The sequence below is a fragment of the Danio rerio genome, chromosome 6 (assembly GCF_052040795.2).
Source record: "Danio rerio strain M-AB ecotype USA chromosome 6, GRCz13ab, whole genome shotgun sequence".
Lineage (NCBI taxonomy): Eukaryota > Metazoa > Chordata > Actinopteri > Cypriniformes > Danionidae > Danio > Danio rerio.
In genome coordinates, this window is record NC_141026.1 from 4688968 (window position 1) to 4711683 (window position 22716).

At 37.4% G+C, this 22716-nt stretch overlaps 1 protein-coding gene across 1 annotated transcript in view; it reads left to right on the forward strand.

The window, feature by feature from the left end:
* Nucleotides 1-22716, forward strand: part of sema5bb (sema domain, seven thrombospondin repeats (type 1 and type 1-like), transmembrane domain (TM) and short cytoplasmic domain, (semaphorin) 5Bb) — a 116883-nt gene that overhangs the window by 11616 nt on the left and 82551 nt on the right. The window contains exon 2 of the mRNA XM_087256449.1: nt 15996-16062. The gene's annotated coding sequence lies outside the window, so the exon portion shown is untranslated. The remainder of the gene's footprint in view (nt 1-15995; nt 16063-22716) is intronic.

Below are 22716 nucleotides of genomic sequence, written 5' to 3' on the forward strand. Positions count from 1 at the left end.
AGATCTGCTGCTTTTATTATGCAACATGTCACGCTAGTCGTCATCAGAATTTACTTCAGCGTTTTTCCTCATTGTTCTTCACAGCTTTCATTTTTTTTAACATTTGTGTAACATTTTTGTAACCCAGAATCTGCACGCAGAATTACGCAGACTTCCCGCAGATTTTTAGCCCATCATTAGTTCTGTTTATCTACTTGCGTAAATGTGTGTAAATCTATATTTATTCAGTTTTTAAATTAATTTCAGTAATATTATTGACTAATGAGAAAATGTTCATCTGATTTATGTACAATGCAGTTTGTACAGTCATATTTTCTGTCTTTTACTAGATATATTATATGACAAACTTGCTTTATTTACCAATTAAAGTGAATCTAATTGGATTTGCATTTTAAACATTAAACAAAAGTTTAAAAGAGGATGGGTGGTGGGTGGTAGAGTGTGCGCGACGTGTCAGAAAAGCGAGAAGGGATCCAAGGGTGAGAAAGGTGCGTGACTTATATTTTAGGACCGGGTGGGAGACTTCCGCGATTTCCGGAAGATTATCACTCGTTGCGGGCTTTATTACTCGTTTGCCACAAATGCATAGAGACTCCCGGATCTTTCGAGAGACTTGGGATGTCTGAATATCACGTTTAACAACTATAGTGTGACGCGATCCAGCTGTATATCCTTGATAAACTGTCCGACGTGCACTGCTCTGGAGCTCAGAGGAGTGCATGACAGTGTGTGTCTGTGTGTGTGGTAACGTGATGTGCGTTTTCAGCAGACGGAGGGCTGTTCAGAAATGCTAGGTAAAACACAGTGTGGATGTGGATCATTTTCGTTCTAACATGCCATTTTAACACTAAGACGTATTAGTTTAAATGGGGCTAAGCAGGTCCGGATTGGCTAATCGGGAGGACCGGGAGAATTCCCGGTGGGCCGGTCCGTTTTTTGGCCGCGAGGGCCGGTGTCCCTGGCTCCAGAATCTGTTGCTGTCAGCAGTCACACTTTTTAAATGAATTTATTTACTTACTTGACTACAGTCTTCTTATTCATTATTTCACCGCAGCTCTGCTCTTTTTATATATAACCAGCCTACAGGTTAATGATGATATTAGTCAGATGAGTCAGTCCTTCATATACAACTGTCGTGGTCCAGTGGTTAGCACGTTAGATTACGACGCCGCCGACCCGGGTTTGATTCTTGTCTGAGTATGGTTTTTTTTTTTTTAATTATAGTTTTATTGTTAAGACATATAATACTGTTAGGGTTTTTGAACATTTAAAGTTCTAAAGCAGCTGTTTTCTCAAAAAAAAAAAAAAAAAAAAAGGACGTGATAGTGTAATTAGAAACTGAATTGGAAATGACCTTATTTTAATATAGTCAGTCGTAAACTGAGGTGGGCCGGTCTAAGGCTTGAAACTCCAGGGCTGAAAAAGAGTCCCACTCCGGCCCTGGGGCTAAGGGTGTATTTTTCGCGAGCGATTAAATAACGTGGTGCAGGACATGAAAATGATGCTTGATGAGACTAGCAAAAAATACATGCAACATGCCTGGCGCCGCATTGTACTGAGCATATAATAAGGTGCAACAAAACCATTGATATAACCAATTAAAATAAGCTGAGTGCTTTTGAGCTGTAGGTTTAACTCTGAAATGTGTTTAATGTATTTCTTAGAGATGTCCTCACCTGCTGTCAGAGTGTGAATTGCAGTGAAACGTTCACCTCTGTGGTCGAGATTCACACTTCTGATGTAGGTTTTCCCATACTGATTTGCCATTTTTTGACGTTGTGGTTTGTGTTTAGTCTAAAAGTGATGAAGCCACACATGAGTTGTGTTTCCTTACAATAATAAAGTGTAGATTATTCTAATAAAAGATTTCTTACAGGTTGTGCAGCATGCACCAACCTGCTTTAACCAAGTAGGACATGTTCCTGGATTAACATCTATGTTGATCCTGGTACAACATTCCAATCAGCCAATCAGAATTAAGGGATATGTTTACAGTTTAGTTGAGTTTAGGCTTACAGTTATCTGCACTTGTACATGATTGTTATCCAACTATTATTCCTCTCTGATTTTGGGAATAATACAGTTATGGTTGGGTTTAGGGGTAGGGAAAAGATATGGATTACATTTCGCAGCAAAAATGATGTTCCAGGATCAACATAGATGATAATCCCAGGAACACATCGTACTTGGCATAATCATGACAAGCATGCTGCATGAGAGGACTTTAGATTTTTAAATGTTTGGTTATGAAACTCTATTGGGTGCACAGAATGATAGGTCCTATCCAATCTGCATTACAACCTCATCTACCACTTATGGTGCAGGTGACTGGTTGCTGTCTCCTCAGCATCCAATGAGATTGCTTTTCAACATTTAAAGTAGGGGTCACCAATCTCGGTCCTGGAGGGCCGGTGTCCCTGCAGGGTTTAGCTCCAACTTGCTTCAACACACCTGCCTGGGTGTTTTAAGTATACCTAGTAAGACCTTGATTAGCTTGTTCAGGTGTGTTTGATTAGGGTTGGAGCTAAAATCTGCAGTACACCGGCCCTTTAGGAACAAGTTTGGTGACCTCTGATTTAAAGGAACATTCCAATTATATATATATATATATATATATATATATATATATATATATATATATATATATATATATATATATATATATATATATGTATACAGGGCTCGAAATGTACTTTTTTTCTTGGTAGCACTGCTCCCAACTTCAAATATTTAGGAGCACCAGAAAAAATTTAGAAGCACCCACCAAAAATAAATGAGCACCATTGCAAATTGTATTTTAAGGGGTTTATTGTATTTGAAAACAACATCAATTAGGACTAACAAAAACCAGAAACTACCCACCTAATGCTGAGATGACTTAATATTTGTGCAGTAATTCCAAAATGTATTTCTAATAACTGTGGAATATTAATGATGATGAAAATGACAATAATAGTAACAATGAATTATATTTCTCATCATCATGCTGCCTTTATTGTGCTTGAATGTGAGTAATCTGCTATAAAAAGTCTGTTACTTTATGAAAAACAAATTGATGGTTTGCATCAAACAAAAATGAAGCATTGCAGTAAGAAATGTTTATTTTGCACTTTTGTTTTTATATGCATGTCAATTTAATAAATAATATTTCTGCTTCAAGACAAACAAAAGACTATAATAAATCATTCCATTCAAGGCTGAGAGCTGCAAAACAGTCATCAGTAACTAAATAGAAAAATAATATACATCTCAAGAAAGAACGGACAAAAGAAAGTAAGAAAAGTCTCACTTCTATCACTCTTTAAAGGTTTTAGTTTCAGTTTGTGTCCGTTAAAATGTTCAGTCTCGTTATGAGCTGATTTTCATTTTTCTGTGTTGGTGGAAAAGCAGGCGAGTCAGCCGACCCAATATATGAGCAGGCAGAGCAGGATTCTCGCGGTGACCACCGGCGCAATACCGCTCTTTGTTATAAGCCGCAGTTTCAGTGTAAACTTAGTAAAGGTGAGCTTCTTTGGCAATGATATGTACAGTATTAGATTTTACATTTAGCGGATTTTTGCGCTGAACATGCGGTGAATGCAACGCATCGAGATTCGGGCACCTTCTCCGACTCGATTGATCTCAGCTGGCGGATCAACATTCACCACATGTCATGATCGCTCTCATCTGAGCCTCAACTTTAGGTGGGGTTTGCAAAACTGCTTTTCACTTTTCAGCCATTTGCATTTCGCGCGGTTATTAAAACTCCTTCTCTATCATCTAACAGCGGAATGCCTTGAGTGATTGACAGCTAATATGAATCAATACAGCGGCAGGGAAGAGCGATTCAGCACGTTTTTAGAAAAAATCAAAACAGGTCGCACTACACCCATTATATGCAGTCGCACAAATGCTCCCAAATATATTATGAGGTTGCATAGATTAATTTTCGGGCGCATATGCGACCAAAATGGTCGAAATTTCGAGCCCTGATATATACCCTGATATATATATATATATACACAAATATGATCATTTTTTTTTTTTATTTCAAGTAACAAAAAGTTGACTGGCCAAACTTTTTCCTACATGTGCGAACTATTGATGTAACTGATGCCAAACTCTGCAAATTGAGTCCATGCAGGATTATAGTTTAGTCAATTGTTCGCCAAGACTTGCAATTTAGTTATTAAGTCATATGAATTTTTTTAAGTAATATTAGATCTGTGGTGGCGCTGTGGGAAGCGCTGTTGCCTCACAGCAAGAAGGTCATTGGTTTGAGCCTTGGTTGGATCAGTTAGCCTTTCTGTGTGGAGTTTGCATGTTCTCCCCATGTTGGTGTGGGTTTCCACCAGGTGCTCAGCTTTCCCCCACAGTCCAAACACATGCGCTATAGGGGAATTGGGTAAGCTCAATTGTCCTTAGTTTATGAATGTGAATGAGAGTGTATGGGTGTTTCCCAGTGATGGAAGGGCATCTGCTGCGTAAAGCATATGCTGGATAAGTTGACGGTTCATTCCGCTGATTAATAAAGGGACTAAGCTGAAAAGAAAATGAATGAATATAGGAGCTGTTCAGGGTTTGCTTTAGCATGACGGTGAGTAAACGATGACTGAATGCTCACTTTGGGGGAACTGTTAGTTTAAATAAGACTGTAATCATACAGTACTTCCAGGCAGTGACCTGTCAAAAGTCATGAACAGGGCCATTTTTCCCTTTCAAATGTGACCTAAAGTTTCCTACATGCGCATTAGAACAGTGAGTTTAGTGTGAGTGATTTCATGAGCGAGGGCAGGAAAACACGGCATCTGTTTTCACAGGGGAGCAAAAACAGCACAGTGTATTCAAATAGCCAGTTCCTAAAGCCAAAAGTTCGATTCCAGGTCGTGCGACACATGAATTGTAGATTTTCTGAGATCTCCAACTATGGAAGTGCTCTTGATTGAAGCACTTAACCCGAGCTCGACCCAGGAGGGAGACGGTCTCTACAAATAATGTACTACAAATCGCTTCGAATGAATATCTGCACCGTTCTTTTGCTTTCTGTTTTGCTTTCTCTTCACCGCTTGTTCACCTTCATTCGCATTTGTCTCAATCCTATCGAAATTGCTTTAACATAACTCTTTCTGCTGGGGCATCCCACTGTTTTGTCTGTTTTTGGAGCGTTGCAAAGGAAGATGAATGGCGCTCTGGCTGATGGCTTTAAAGGTTAAGAAAATGTCAGAACAGCAGAGCTATTAGTCTCCTGTGCTCTGACGGACCCTTGAAGGGCCGCTTACTCCCTCCTGAGATGCGGGATATGATCTATGTGTGTGGGTAATTGCTGTTGTGTTTGTTTTGTCCGACAGGTCAGGCTGGGACTTGTGCTCTTTTCTCCGTCTGGTTTCAGGATTGACATTTCAATTTGTCACTTAGTTAGTAAGGGGCTGTTCACACAGAATGTGTTTTTCTCATTCATTCATTTTCCTTAGGCGTAGTTCCTTATTTATCTGGGGTTGCCACAGCTGAATGAACCGCCAACTATTCCACCCATACACTCCCTCATTCACACACACTCACACACTATGGCCAATTTTGTTTACCCAGTTCACCTATACCACATGTGTTTGGACTGTGGAATGCTTTTTCATTCCAATGCAATACTTTTTGCTGGTTTTTCTGTGTGAGTGTGCTCTTGATGGATGTGTGTGATGATTACACTTATATCTTGTGTCTTTTGCATTGATTTAGAGGGAGGGCAACTGTTTTTTATTCGACGTCAACATAGTGGAGGCACTAGTTATTTATTTTTTTTACCCTTTTTGACCGACTGCTTATTGTGTTTTTAACCCTTGTGTGCTGTTGGGGAGGTTTTCATCTACTCTGAGGTGATTTTGAGTCTTAATTTGGCTGCAACTTTCTCTGTGTTTCAGCAAATTGAATGATTGTTGGTGACAAATCTTATTCTGACACATATTTTGGGAAAATGTTTTGAAAATTTTCAACAATTCACTCTGGACAAATTTACTACCCTTTCGTTATGTTTGAGGCTGTTTTTGCCCCATTGACTTCCATTATAACGGCTTCTTTAAAACAATGTGCAAAATTTAAGAAACCACTATTATTTGTTATCATTGCGATATTTAATAATACTTAAGCTTTTTGATTTTTGAATTGATTTAATTAGTGTTTTTTATTTAGTGCTTTATTCGTATTTTAGGATTTAGTGTTTTTTAACTTTAAATGTCTGTATAGTTTTTTTAATAATGTTGTTTTAATTTCAGTTTGTTCAAAGTACTTATTTAAAATGAGCTGAATCATTACAATTCTTGAGTTTTTTTGGACAACTTAATTGTTTTATGTTCAATCCACCTAGATTTGTAAAAAGATTAAGTTAACTCAGGGGTCTCCAAACTCTGTCCTGGAGGGCTAGTGTCCTGCTTCAACACACCTGCAAGGGTGTTTCTAGAAAGACTGGTTTATACTTCTGCGTCAAGCGCACGCATATGCTACGGCGCAGCCTACGCGTTGACGCATAGCCCTACGCCGCGGGCGTTGTAGTCGCTGACATGTACCTCTCAAAAAATGTAACTGCACGTCGCAACGACGCGTAGTGCAAGCTCTGTGATTGGTCAGCTTGGTAGTGCTGATGAGTCTGGGCGGGGCCGAGAGCCGCGCAAGCCAGATGGAGCGATTGTTTACAAGTGTGGAGTCCCGTGAAGGAGCTCCGGATGGAAAGTTTTGTTTTGTGTTTACCTCATGCTTAAAGTTGTTGCACGTCTGCCAGTTCCTACCTCAAAATGAGCGAGTTTGAGCTGCTTGTACATTCAAGAAGCGTTCAGAAAAAACAAAACACCAGCGAAGAAACATGACACAGAGGAACAATAACACCTCACTGCCATCTAGCGTTTCAAAAGTGTTAATGCAGAGCAACAGCGTGCAGAAGTATAAATGCACAGCTACACGCGTTGCATGTGCCGTGGTTTACGCCGGTCACTTGACGCAGAAGTATAAACCAGGCTTAAGAGCTTGATTACCTAGCCTAGGTGTGTTTGTTTAGGGTTGGAACTAAACTTTGCATAACAGCGGCCCTCCAGGACAGAGATTGAGCACCTCTGAGTTAACTTAATTTGCGTTGGGACAACATGAAAGAATTGTGTGGAACCCAGCATTTTTCATAGTGTAGGTTTAGGAGTCGAAGCTCAAGTCCAGTCCTTTAATTGAATCCTCAGGATATGTTTGATATGTTTATACACATTGCAATCGAAACTGGATTGATTGGACGAAATCTGAATAAGAATTTTCTAGGGCTGGGCCGATAACATGGAATCGGTATTTATTGACCGAACATCAATAACGATAAAAAAAAAAGTTTGGAATGAAGAGCTATAATTTTATTAAAATGTGCTATTAAAAAGCAAAGTGCAATGAAGATGGTGATGGAATCCATGCACTCGCTCGCTTTTCACCTGCTTAAGATGCAAAATATAAACGGACTCGGTTTGGGTTTTGTCATCGCCACTTCAGGTCAGAACAACACACGTTAAAATGAGTGCTGTGACCAGCAGCAGTGAGGAGATTGTAAGTAAAAAAGGATGTAAGGATGTCGCCAGAGTAGCTTTTTGGTTTCTTTTCTTGTGCATCCCTGCAGCTAGCTCCCCATCTGAAAGATTTTTTTAGCATAGTGGTAATGTAACGATGAAACTTCACAATTTAATGTTGCAGTATGTATTTGAATAATGATGGTTCATTCCTTTACTTTTACGCTCACATTTGATTATCATAATTTGTTTTGTTTACAGAGTTTGAGGTTTACTGTATTATTATTATTGTCATCTTACAGATGTTGATCTACCTTAAAAAGTTTTCAGATTGTTCAGCGTGTACATTTTGCCATTGCACACACTTTGTAATAATTTATTTATCAAGTTTAAGCGTCGCTTTAACACTCTTGTTTGTTTTATTATAAGAGATAAGAGACAGTATTTTTTTGTTTTGTTTTTGACTATTAAATCTATTTGTCTTAGTAATGTTGGTAAACTAAAATAAAGTGGTTAAATAAATAAAATCCTAATATTCCTAATTGTTTTGCTTAAAAATATTCAATAATTATCCACAGTGTATCGTGATTTTTTATTTTTTATTTTTTTGCTGTATCGCCCTGCCGTAACTTCCACGGTTACTCGTTGCTTTAATTATCAGTTATGTACATCCGTATCTAATTTAGCTACTCATTATATATTGTTTGTGTTTCAGTTTGTTTTGTTGACTTTTGTTCTGCCATTTCTCTTGTTTCCTAAGAGTTTTTAAAAATGTTATTTTTGTTAAATCATTTGGTAACCATACTGACTTGCTTCAACTACAACAGCTAGCTGAAATAAAGTTTCATAAAGTCTTCAATGCTTTATTTCAGTTTTAGAGTCAGCTTTGATGTCACTTCTGCATGTCAACTTGCGCATTACATGACTGATCACATTGCAAAAAGTGAATATCTAAAAGAGCTAATTGGATTTGAGAGCTACAGCTAAGTGCAAGTGAAGAACAAAATTAATTATGGTCTTTTTCTGTTCCTCTCGCTTTTGGATTTGGATTTAATTTGCTTTATTAATGCTCTTGTGAAGACATCAACCACTCTTTCTGTCTGCTCGACAAGGGAGTCTTCACTCATGTTATTTTCTCTTATCTATTTCCTCTCTCCGTCTCTGAGGTACCATATAAGAGTGTAGTTACTGTGTGAACATCTCTGTCTCAAGAGAGATTTTTCCGCTCTGCCAGAGAACTCAAACCTGACTGAATCCCACCTGAGAGCTGAAAGATCCTCTAAATCACACCATCACTCTCTCTCACCTCCTGTTTTTGTTTTGGTCGCTCTTCTGAGGATTATTTTATTGCTCAGGAGTTGCTCTTTCACAGCTTGGGAGAATTAAGGGAGTTCTGCTTTATTTATGCATCAGCTTAACTTGTGATTTTTACCCATTTGGGGAAATAAAAATAGATGCGAATGAGAGATTCATTGACATACAGTAGTAGAGCTTTAAAATTAATGCACTGCAAAATCTGTGTTTGGCCTTAATTGTCAAGATGATCTATTTTTGTTTGTTTGTTTTACGCAATTTTAAGAAACATTTTTTGTATTGTATTACAACAGGATTTTTTTTTGTTCTTAATTATAGTCAATATTTTATAGACTTTATTGGTCACACTTTACAATAAGGTTCATTAGTTAATGTTAATTAATGCATTTACTTACATGAACAAACAAGGAACATTACATTTACTACTGTATTTGTTCATGTTAGTTAACATTAGTAATGAAAATACAGTAGTTCACTGTTAGTTCATAACTCATGGTGCATTAACTAATGTTAACAAGCATGGACTTGGATGTTAATAATGCATTAGTAAATGTTCAATTATGATTAATAAATGCTGTACATGTGTTGTTCATGATTAGTTCATGTTAGTAAATGCATTAATGAACCTTATTGTAAAGTGTTACCACTTTATTTTATCCTTTTTTCATTAAAACCGTAATTTTTTCGAAGTTAATATTTAAATCATTTAACTAAATATTTGCATGTTCACAGTTGTTTTGTTAGCAAATAGGAATATATATATTTTTTTCAAAAATATAGTCAATATTTTATGTAATGGACTCCATTTCAACCACTTTCATTTGAACTGTAATCATTTTAGAGTTAATATTTTAATCATTAAACTAAAAATTTGCACGTTTAAAATATTTTTTAATGAAGGATTTTTATAACAACAAAAATAGTTTATTTTATTTTATTTACTTTTTATTTTACTTATTTTTAATTTTACTTATTTATTTTATTTTATTATTTTATTTTACTATTTTACTTGATTAATATTTTATTTTATTTTATTTCATTATTTATTTTACTATTTTATTTATTTTATTTATTATCGAATTTTTAAATTTAATTTAATTAATTAACTTTATTATTTTATTTTATTTTACATTTTTATTTTATTTTATTAATTAATTTTAGTTATTTTTTATTTTATTTATTTTGTTTTATTTTGTTTTTTATTTTATCTTATTTTATTTTGTTTATTTTATTTATTTTATCTTATTTTATTTGTTTATGTTATTTTATTTGTTTATTCAATTGTATTTTATTTATTTGTAAAACCCTAAAAAACTCTTGTTGTTTTCTTGTACATTTATAAATGTTTAGAAAGTTTTGCTCAAAAACAAAGACCCAAAAAATACCATTTACAGAATTATTTATGACAAAATGTTCATTTTTAAGTTGTAAAGTATTGCTAAAAGACTAAATAAATACTAAAAAAAAAACTAAATAAACCTGTCACCTCATGCTGTGCTGATCTCGTGATTGCTGCCATCAGATTGACCGCGGGAAAATCAGAAACATACAGGCCGTTCTGTGAGGTGCACTGAAAATAAGTTAAAATAACCCAAACCAATAGACCTCTGTTCTCGTGTCCTTTAAATACTTCATGCTCAGACACCGAGACTTCACATTTGACAGGAATAATCTCTTTATTTTTAATTTTGAGTTTGATTTGGCTCCCCTGGAAAATTGCTACCTCATTTCCCCATCTGTCTCAATCACAAACACCCACATTCAGCGCCTGCTGAGAAGGACATGGCACACATCCAGCATAACGCATGCGTTTATAAAGAACGTTTTTTAAGAATTAAGTCAAATCAGTGAGAGGAATAGAGAGTGGAACGAATAAAGCGTCTCAAAATGTGTGCTGAATTGAGATGATTACAGCATAAGTCATGTATTTCGCAGTGAGATCATGTTGGGTAAATCTGTTTCGTGTTTCTTCATGCAGATCTCCAGAATGACTTATGGTACTGGCGTGTGTTCAGACATGACATGCTCATAGTGAACCCCTGGAGAGGGTACACACCCATGAGGGGCGGAGTCTGGAATAATTAACACCAGACTAAATCCACGCTGAATGCTAACATATTGTACAACTCTTTTGTTTTAGTAGTATCCCTCTTCTTTGAGACTACAGTAGTGTAGTCAGGATATATTGATACTACTTCATTTCATGAATACGACATTAAAAGGATAGTTCACTTGTTCAAAACTTATTTGAGTTTCTTTTTTCTGTTGAACACTAAAAAAGATATTTTGAAGAATGTTAAATAGTTCACCCAAAAATAATATCTTTACATGTCTTATTTCTGTTTTCTAAAGATATTATGATGTCAAAAATCTTACATTTTGCCTTGTTTTAGCCAAGATGTCTATGTTTGGTCATCTTTTAGATGTCTTTTAAACACAAAATTGCTTGGTGGGTCTTGTAAACCTGTTGGCATTGTGGTCAAGATAACTGAAGTTTCTTGCTGTTGAAACCAGTCAGTAAATCTGTTTTAGATGTTAAGTGGCTGCTTTATGCTTGTTAGTGGTAATGAGATGGTTTAACAGCAAAAAAAAAAAAAAAAAAAAGGAAAAAAAATTACAGGTTTGCTGGTCATCTTTACAACAAGCTCTGCCTTTACTAAAATGTACAATAAAAATGACCCTAAGTATTATATGTCAGATTTGCAAAAATGCAGACAGCGCCATCTAGTGGATTTATCATCTGACACGTGAAGTGAAATGTACACAAAGCAATGCATTTTACTTTCCAAAAAATTTGTAGGCTGAAGCATGAATTTCCAATAAGACCTATGTTGGTCTAATCTGTCCTTTTGAGAATATTTTTAGTCGTCAGTTAGATTTTTCACTGCATGACAGCCTGAATGTTGCCTTGTTTTAGCCAAGATGTCTTTGTTTGGTCAAAAAAAATAATAATTTAAATTAAAAAAATTTAAAAACGGCTTGCTGGTCATCTTTACAACAAGCTCTGCCTTCTCTAAAGCTTACAGTAAAAATGACCCTTATGAACATATTTCAGGTTTGCAAAAATGCAGACAGTGCCATCTAGTGGATTTATCATCTGAAACGTGCAGTGAAATGTACCTGGAGCATTTTGGCTGAAGCAGGAATTTGAAGCAGGTGTTGGTCTAATCTGTCTTTTTGAGAATATTTTTAGTCGTCAGTTAGATTATTTAACTGCATGACAGCCTAAATGTTGCCTTGTTTTAGCCAAGATGTCTACGTTTGGTCATCTTTTAGATGTATTTTAAACACAAAATTGTTTGGTGGGTCTTGTAAAACTCGTTGGCGTTTTGGTTAAATCAAGAAAATCAAAGTTTCTTGCTCTTGAGACAGTTCGGTGATATGCTAAGTGGCTGTTTTGTGCTAGTTAGTGGAAATGCGAGAATGGTTTAACAGCAAAAATAAATAAATAAATAAAATAAAAAAAACAGGTTTGCTGGTCATCTTTACAACAATCTCTGCCTTCTCTAAAGCATACAGTAAAAATTACCCTAAGGAACATATTTCAGATTTGCAAAAATGCAGACAGCGCCATCTAGTGGATTTATCATCTACAAATGTGCAGTGAAATGTACACAAAGCAATGCATTTTACCTTCTAGAAAATTGTAGGCTGAAGCATAAATTTCCAATGAGCCTGTGTTGGTCTAGTCTGTCTATTTGAGAATATTTTTAGTCGTCACTTAGATTTTCACTGCATGACAGCCTAAATGTTGCCTTGTTTTAGCCAAGATGTCTATGTTTGGTCATCCTTTAGATGTCTTTTAAACACAAGATTGTTTGGTGGGTCTTGTAAAACTCGTTGACGTTTTGGGTAAATCAAAAAAATCTAAGTTTCTTACTCTTAAAACAGTTCAGTAAGTCTGATATTATAGATGCTAAGTGGCTGTTTTGTGCTAGTTAGTGGAAATGCGAGAATGGTTTAACAGCAAAAAAAAACAAACAAACAAAAAAAAAAACAGGCTTGCTGGTCATCTTTACAACAAGCTCTGCCTTCTCTAAAGCTTACAGTAAAAATTACCCTTATGAACATATTTCAGATTCGCAAAAATGAAGACAGCGCCATCTAGTGGATTTATCATCTGAAACGTGCTGTGAAATGAACCTGGAGCAATGTATTTTATTGTAGGCTGATGCATAAATTTCCATTGGCCATATGGGCCATATTTCCAATGCGCCATATTTGATGACTAGGTGATATTTGAACTATTATTAGATGTCACCTACACTTTCATTGCATGACAGCCAAAATGTTGCCTTGTTTTAGCAAAGATGTCTTTGTTTGGTCATCCTTTAGATAGTCTTTTAAACACAAAATTGTTTGGTGGATATTGTAAACTTGTTAACGTTGTGGTTAATTAAAACAAATCAGCTTTTCTTGCTGTTGAAACAGGTCAGTAAATCTGATCTGTGCTATTTTAGAAGCTTAATAGCAATTTCAGGCTAGTTATTGGTAATTCGGAGATGGTTTAACAACAACAAAAAAAAAAAAACAAGACATTGAGAAAGCCAGTTGAGTAGATTTTTTAAAGCATGATGATTTACTATTACAATTAATATGTTTTAAGTCAATCTGAATGTGTTGTAGTCAATCTGAATGTGTTGTATCATAAGTTTTAAGCTTTTTGCTCAACAAACTAGCAACATTTCTACAAGTGTCGATCTTTTGAGTCTCATAAACCCCCATCATGCAGAAAATCTCACTCTGAGAGAATAAATGAATGAATATCTCATTTTGCTCTGCTGAATTAAGCAACTTGGTTGAATGGAGCCACAAATGAATGGATGAATGAGTGAGTGAATTGATTGATTTGAAGAGAAAGTGCTACAAAAACTTGAACTCGAAATCAACCGCCCCGTTGCGTTTTGTGTTTTTGTGTGCGCCGGGGGCCTGGAGATGGAGGAAAACCCAATAATGACAGAGGGGACTGAACATGTTTCTTGATCTCCTTTCACCTATTCTCACTGTGAAATGTCAAATTTGAATTGATTGAAAAGAAAATTACAGCTGTATTATGGGATGGCGTCGGGGGAGGGGTGTTGTTGCCACAGAAACTAGACTGCTGCTTCTCAAAGTGCTGTTCTTAGCTAATAAGTAAGCATAAGGTCTCATGCTGAATATACAGTTGGCACGAAAAGTATTTGGACACTTAGGTTATGCTTAAAATGCCTGAATGTCACTGCATAAAAATAAAATAGCAACCCAAGTGGTATTTACAGTAATTAAAGGAACATGTATACTTAATAAACTGAACAATTCTCCAAAATTGTGTTACGTTTTTTATGTAATAAAACTGGAGCTGAGTCAGATTAGATATGAAAGGAAGTCTGAGATAGAGAGACATACAGTGGGTTGTAATTAAAATATTTAGACAAAGTTATAGAGTTTCATTTGACTTGGGCAACAGGTCAAGTTACAACCTATGGAATGAACTGTACAGACCTTACAGTCACTTGTCATTTGTGACCTTACACTACCTCAGTGGTTCTCAAAGTAGGGGTCGGGACCCCCCGAGGGGTCGCGGGGCAATGAAGGGGGGGTCGCCTGGTGATTTCCAAAAATCTATTTATTTTTATTAAACCATAAGAATTAACATATTTTATCCATAACTATACTGAACATAAAAATAGTCGTTTATAGTTACTATATACTATATGGTTACTATAGTAGCTTATAGTTACTAGTTCTATTGGATTGCGACCCCTGGGGTAATTACATTATATTAAAGGCAGCAATAGCGTCAGATGCATTTTGATTTTATAACATCAGGTTATACTTTCTGGCACATTTAAAGCACTGACACAAATTTAATTGGTGTGTCTGCGTCATTGCATGCAAGGTTTCTGTATTTATAACCACCTCAGAGGATATTGGGGGTTGCGAGTCACTGGCATTGTTATTTTGGGGGTCGCAGGCTGAAAAGTTTGGGAACCCCTGCACTACCTGACTAAAGTCTTGTCGTCGATCCCAGTCGCAAGAGCAACAAATAATAACTTGACTTCTAGTTGGAAAAGTGGCAGAAGGTGGATTTTTCTGATGAATCATCTGCTGAGGTGCATCCCAATCATCACAAATACTGCAGAAGTCCTACTGGAACCAGTATGGAGCCAAGATTCTCACAGAAATCAGTCAAGTTTGGTGAAGGAAAAATCATGGTTTGGGGTTACATTCAGTATGGGGGCGTGTGAGAGATCTGCAGAGTGGATGGCAACATCAACAGCCTGAGGATTTCACTATTCATCGCGATTTAATTTGTCACGGTTAATAAATCGTAAAGGCTTCTCAACACCGTGTTTCTGCATAGAACAAAACTGCTGCAACTTAAAGTTATGCCGACTTTAACTAGTTTAAGTCTTTATGCACTAGTTTAAAGTTCCGAGCTTGTAGCTGGGGAGGTTTTTAACTAAGGGTCATTCACATATCCCATATTTTACGCGCACAAGTTCGTTATTTCCATTGGAGGCATGTGGTTTGCGTGCATATTAGTGCCTTTCAGACAAAGATTCAGCAAAATTTTTTGATAGTCTACAGAACAAACTATTATGTTTAGAAGTGGATTGAAAAAAATCTCTTCGTTAAACAGAAATTGGGGGAAAAATTAAACAGGGGGGCGAATAATTCAGGGGGGCTAATAATTCTGACTTCAACTTTACATGGGGGCTAATAATTCACGAGGGCTAATAATTCTGGCTTCAACTGTATCTTAATTCAACCACCACCCACTACCCTTCTGAATTTTTTATTTCATGTGTGATTTCACAAAACAAAAGTGAAGCAAAAAGATCCTATTGCATTAGTGCATCAATTTAACATCACTGAGACATCTGAAAGTGTAGCATCATTGCTGAAACACTCTCTGAAGCTGCCGTACACATGCGAGGTGCACCAGCCTCAGTTTCGGGAACAATTAGAGGAATTTTAACCCTTGCGTTCCCCACAGACGCCACACACACATATACGCGCCGCTGTGCCCCCAGCAGCCTCCCTCCATTCAGAAAGTTAACAGTTTGTTTTTCACAGCGCTGAATGCCTCACTGCACACATTACCCAAGCCCCTTCATCTCCCCCCTTTACTCCGGTCCGTGAGAGAGAGGCTGACTAAAATTATTTCTCCCTCTCTCTGTCTGTCTGTTTCTCCGTAAGGATTCAGATCTGAAGTGTATCCGATGCGCTCCTGAGGAATGAGCCCTTGTTGACAGCACACTCCTGGGTGAGTACACTTATTTTTGTGCACGAGACTATGCACTTTATTTTGTTGCGCTGCTTCTTTTTTGTCTGGAAAGCAATTTTGCCCACATGTCTTCCCTCCCCTCGTGTCCTCCCGTATCTTTTCCGATTTCTTCCCCCTCTCTCTCTCTCTTTGCGCTCCATCCTGTCTTCCGTCGCTCCCTCTTTCTGTCCCCTCCCTCACTCCGTGTCTTTGTTGAGGTATTCTGATAAATAGTTTGGCCGTCATCTCCAGACCTCCCCCATTGTGTGTCCAATTTTCTTTGTTCTCTCAGCCTGTGGATTTGAGTGTGTGTATATGTGTGTGTGTGTGATTGACCACTTCAAGTGTGTTTTAGTGAATAGAAAGGTCTGCCATGCAAGAATTTAGCCATATTGTTCTTAGTGTCACCGCGTTTTCATTCTTTTGTGTCTGTTTATTCTGTCTGTCAATTCGGTTAAAGGGTTAGTTCACCCTAAAATCTAAATTTACTGTTTACTCACCCTCAAGCGATTTTTCTGTTGAACACAAAAGAAGATATTTTGAAGAATGCTGGAAATATGACTTTCAAAGTAGGAAAAAAATACTATGGAAGTCAATGGTTACAGGTTTTCAACATTCTTCAAAATATCTTATTTTGTCTTCAACAGAAGAAAGAAACTCCTGAAGGCTTGAAACAAGTGAAAAGTGAGGAATTTGTGACAGAATTAAAACAAGTTTGGGAAAATGATCCCTTTCAGTTATTTTCCCTGCTAAAAAATCCAGCTTAAACCAGCCTAAGCTGGTTGGCTGGTTTTAGCTGGTCGACCAGGCTGGTTTTAGAGGGGTTTTGGCCACTTCCAGGCTGGTTTCCAGCCATTTCCAGCCTGGTCTTAGCTGGTCAGGCTGGGAGATGACCAGCTAAAACCAGCTTGACCAGCCTAGCCAAGCTGGGAGTCCAGCCAAAACCAGCTCTATCTATCTATCTATCTATCTATCTATCTATCTATCTATCTATCTGTCTGTCTGTCTGTCTGTCTGTCTGTCTGTCTGTCTGTCTGTCTGTCTGTCTGTCTGTCTGTCCGTCCGTCCGTCCGTCCGTCCGTCCGTCCGTCCGTCCGTCCGTCCGTCCGTCCGTCCGTCCGTCCGTCCATCCATCCATCCATCCATCCATCCATCCATCCAACCGGACAAGTGTAGCGTAGTCGACTCAATTCTTTTTTAATTTCAGTGTTATTATATTAGTCTGTAGTCATGATTGTTAATTTTGTGGCTCCGTCTGTCTGGGTTTCACTGCTCTATATTTCTCTCTGCTCATTTTAGTTCCATTTCAATGTAATTTGGTTTCATTTTCAATGTAATCAAATTCATGTTTTTGTTGTCATGGCAGTAATTTGACCTGCAGATATGGAAGAATTTCGATCTATTGTATATTGTAGAATATGGTTTGCTTACACCAAGTATATACAGTTAAAATAAGAAAAGTTTAAGGTCTGTGATCTTTTTTTTGAAAGATTTTTAATATATTAATAATAATATATAATAATAATAATGCAATAATACTTTAGTGTTATTAATTTTTCAATGCACGAAATCTAAAGATTTCAAAAGGCTCCTGCAATACTACAGAATGAAGTAATGGTACTAAGTAGGGCCAAACAATATATCGTTTTAGCCAGGGGTGTCCAAACTCTGTCCTGCATAGTTTGGTTCCAAGTTGCTTCAACACAACTGCCAGAAAGTTTCCAGTACAGGGGTGTCCAAACTCGGTTCTGGAGGGGCGGTGTACAGATGAGTTTAGCTCCAACCCTAATCAAACACACCTGAATCAGCTAATCAAGCTCTTACTAGACATACTAGAAACTTCCTGGCAGGTGTGTTGAAGCAAGTTGGAGACGCAATGTGTCAAATTTAAGAGATATTATATATTATATTATTTTTAAATAATTTATACAATGATGACCATGTTATTTTACATTGATTGTTCAATGTTGTGAAATGAAATGTTACGTGAATAATGTTAGACCCTCTAAAAAACCATGAAGCATATATAACTATTGTCTTTGCTCTGTTGTTTTTATATATGATTGTAAAGCTTTGACATCTCTTAAATAATTTGTATATAGGAAATATATAACAGAAAAACTGTTTTATATTTGTTTATTATTATTTTTAAATTGTAATAACATTTTGCAGTATTTCTTGTTTTATTGAATTATTTCTTAAAAAATAAATGCGGCCTTAGTGAAAATAAGAGACTTTATAAATCCATTTATTGATTTTCTTCTTGGCTTAGTCCCTTTATTAGTCTGGGGTTGTCACAGCGGAATGAACCATCAACCTATCCAGCTTATGTTTTACACAGCGGATGCCCTTCCAGCTGCAACCCATCACTGGGAAACACTCATTCACACACATACACTAAGGTCAGTTTTAGCTTACCAAATTCCCCTATAGCGCATGTATTTGAACCGTGATGGAAACAGGAGAACCCGCAGGAAACCCATGCCAACACGGGGAGAACATGCAAACTCCACACAAAAACTCAAACCAGCGACCTTCTTGCTGTGAGGCAATCATGCTACCTACTGCGCCACCATGATGCCCCGACTTCATAAATATTTATAAATATCATCATTAATATTATGTTTTTATCTAAAATTTTAAAAGTATAAAATAATTTTTACTACATTTATTAACAATAATAATTGTATTGCCACTTTATGTTGGCTATTTATAAAGGTGAACTATTTGAAAATAACCTTTATTGAATGCTGTAAAAATCATGCTGGATGTGTTGGAAAAACTAACTTAATATAGACCGTTTTTATAGAAAAAGGCTGAAGAAATGTTTGGGAATTCATTTTTGTTTGGAAAAGTCTCTGAAATGTTATGAATATAAACTGTAGGATTTATTTCATAACTCAGGATTAATTGCTAGCAGAAAACCTAAACACAAGCATGATGAAAATTCATGGATCTGCAAGTTTGAGTCTAAGTAGATGTTGTCCATTATTCAGGGCCAGCCGTCGATGTGCAACCATTCATGAACAAATATGCAAATATCATACAGCTGCGAGCCGCGATTCAGTTTCAGACTTATAAAGTTAATTTAAACCTTCTTTTCCCACTTTAATGCAGTGAATTTTTAAATTCACAGACTGAGGCTGTGTACTGTATGACACAAAGAGAAAGAGAGATGCACAGAGAAAAGGAGAGTGAGAGAATGAGTGAAACGTGAATGCATTTTACACAGGTAATCACACATGTGAAAACCTTGTTCTATATACATTTCTGGAGATCGCGCATTATGTAGCCGTAGGAACATATGACTGCATTTCATCTTTAAAATTAATGCTATGGGGTGGTATGACGGCATTTTTTTTCGCGCTTAACAGCAGGCCGCTTACCGCCGTATGGACGGCTTTCCCGCTGTTACCAGTTTGTCCTGTGGCTAGACATGTACATTGGCGGACTTGTCATGAGGAGTTAACCGCGATGGCGGGGTTCACGTCCAGCGAAGAATGGTTCCAGAAAGCAGGTAAAACAAAAACAAAAGCTAATAAAATAAAATAAACAAGTAAATAACAGGGTGAGGAAGTGGTAAAATCTGAAAACGTGGTAAAATCAAATATGGCTTTTCTATTTCTGGATTGCATTTGAAAACACTATCGGTTGGGTTTAGGGAAGGCTGTGGGTGCTGGTCAATCGGTGCTTTTGAAAACACTGTCGGTTGGGAATAGGGAAGGCGGTGGGCGGGTCAATTGGTGCTTTTGAAAACACTGTTGGTTGGGTTTAGGGAAGTGGGTGCGCACGGGTCAATCAATGCTTTTCAAAAAACACTGTCGGTTGGGTTTAGGGAAGGTGGTAGGCGGGTCAATTGGTGCTTTTGAAAACACTGTCGGTTGGGTTTAGGGAAGTGGGTGCACACAGGTCAATCAGTACTTTTGAAAACAGTATCGGTTGGGTTTATGTAAGGGTGTGAGTGGGTGGACCAGTCGGTTGGTCATTCAGTCTACAGCGGCCACTGGTGGATTTACGTGAGAACAGCAGTCACAAATGGCACTCGCTTTGAGACCTCAAAAAATGGTACACAGCTGCCTTTGGTGAATTCGCGAAAACAAAAACTACAAAACTAACTTAGCTCATCTGCGCTCTCCAGAAATGTATATAGGGGTACGTTTGCAGAATGAGCCTGGGTTGGATAACCACATACTGTACTGCAGACTTCATTCATGAAAACATTCTTATGCAAAATTTGATGGTTTTCATCATCTCTGTTTGTTGTGAAATTGACCGCTGGAGGGGCGTGGTTAATTATGTTAGCCACGCCCAATACCTCAGACAGACCTAATCTGATAATTTAACTGAAAACAAACAGGAAGTGCTTTTTCGGATTTCAGTTTAAGATTACAAGGCCAAACTATAAATTTTTTTAATGACATGCAGAGATGAATTGTTCACCACAAAACTAGCAATGCGAGCTCACAAAATCGATATGGTTAGTTTTGATTTCATGTGTACTTTAAGTCCTGTCCACACAGGTTTTTTTCAAAGTCGCACTTTTTTTCTGTGCACTTTAAAACACTGAATTATTAAATTCACCATCGGATGCTTCTGACGCTTTCAGTGACACAAAGAGAAAGAGAGACGGCCGGAGAAAAGGAGAGTGAGAGAATGAGTGAAACGTGAATGGCGTGAGGATGGACACAATAAAAGGCCGGTCTTGTTGCCGTGCTGTTTAAGATTCTGCCCGGTGTCGGGTCCGTGGTCAGGCCTGAGTGAAAGTGCTCAGCTTTGGCGGATGACCACGTGCTCGCACGGAGCGCCTGTAAAGCTCAACGGACTTCATTCACGTGCTAAAGAGCCTCCGCTCTGGCAGATATTTGGCCGCCTGCACAGAGAAGGCTTTCACGCAGAGACAGTGAAGGAGTGGAGGGGAGAAATAGCAAACAAGGACACATCTGAAAAGGCAAACGCTTTCAGAGATACAACAAATATATGTGGAGCTGCTAATTTATTGGATCAGACTCACTGTACGTCTATCTCAGGATGACTGCATTGACTGTTGGCTGGCCCATCGTAGTGCCCTAACTAGGGGTGGTGCGTGGACGTCCAGCTGCGTGAATGGGAACACACTTCATTCGGGGTCTTTTTAAGGGGATGAAGGTTTCGGTTGTGTGACCCCTTTCAGTTCTTGGAGGAATAGTGGGATTGAGGGTGGCCGGACTCCCATGGGCTGAAACTGTATGGTCTCTGTGGGCGATGTCAAAGGCCATGTTTGTTGAGGAGGAGGTTTTTTTAGCAGGTAGTTTTAGTGATTCTAGACAAATTAGCTTAAATTGCATGCGCTTTGCATTTTAATTCTAGCGCATCTGCAAAATAGAAGCTCTTTATCTTGTGCCCCTTTGAGGGCAGTGTCTGTTCAGTTATTTTCTGTCATATTGATGATGTGCTGTGCATTTTACACTGGTAATCACATACTGCAGACCCTATCTATGAAAGCGTTCTCATGCAAAATCATTGCAGTGAATGAAATGTGATGATTTGCATATGATTTATTGTGGAATTCATGAATGTGGCTGTAGATGCATCAATTACCTGATCCTGCTTCCAACAACATGGTGCTGCAGTTCTTTTAAAAGACTCAAGAAAGACGCACTCTCATCATTTTCTTACTGTCTACTTCTTCCAAACCAGTTTGAATTTCTTTTTTCTGTTAAACACAAAAGAAGATAGTTCGAAGAAAGCTGAAAACCTGTAACCATTGACTTCCAACAAATACTATAGAAGTCAGTGGTTACAGGTTTTCAGCATTCTTCAAAATGTCTTCATTTGTGTTTAAAAGAAGAAGGATACTCAAACTAAGTACGTTGGTATTTGGTTGATTTTAGGTTGTGTTGGAAAGTGACCAAAATCCAACGTCTGATAGATGTCATAGTGGTAACGTCCACACAACGTCAAGGTGTAACATGATTAGACGTTGATGTTTGGTTGATTTTAGGTTGGACGTTGGACATTGTCGTCGGCCTGACGTTGGGTTTTGACGTCAACCTGATTTTCATTTCCAAATAAAATTCAACATCCCCATGACTTTGGGGTACATTGGGGTACAACGTCAATATGACGTCATGTTGACATCCTGTGCCTACAGGGTATTGCCATCACTGATTAAGTAGACAAAAAAAGTGCATGTTAAAAGGACAGTTCACCCAAAAATAAACATTCACTCACTATTTATTCTCCCTTCACTTGTTTCAAACCAGTTTCAGTTTATTTTCTTTTAAGAGAAAAGAAGACATTTTGAAGAAAGCTAGAAGGAAAACACATTCTATGGAAGTCTATGGTTACAGGTTTTCAGCATTCTTCAAAATATCTTCTTTCGTGTTTAACAGAAGAAAGATACTCAAACTGGTTTGGAACAAATGAAAGGAGATTAAATGATAATAGAATGTTCAGTTTTGGGTGAACTATCTCTTTAAAACTAGATGTAAACATGGCCTTATGCAGTAATAAGGTGAAAGCTAGAGGGCAGTATGATGCCAACAACTGTTGTTTCTTTTTACATTAATGATACTTAGTGGGACATATTACTGACAAATAAAGGATTATTTTCATGCAGATGTTTGCACAACACAAATAAACATCACAAAAGAACCTTGCAATAATGCGTATGTC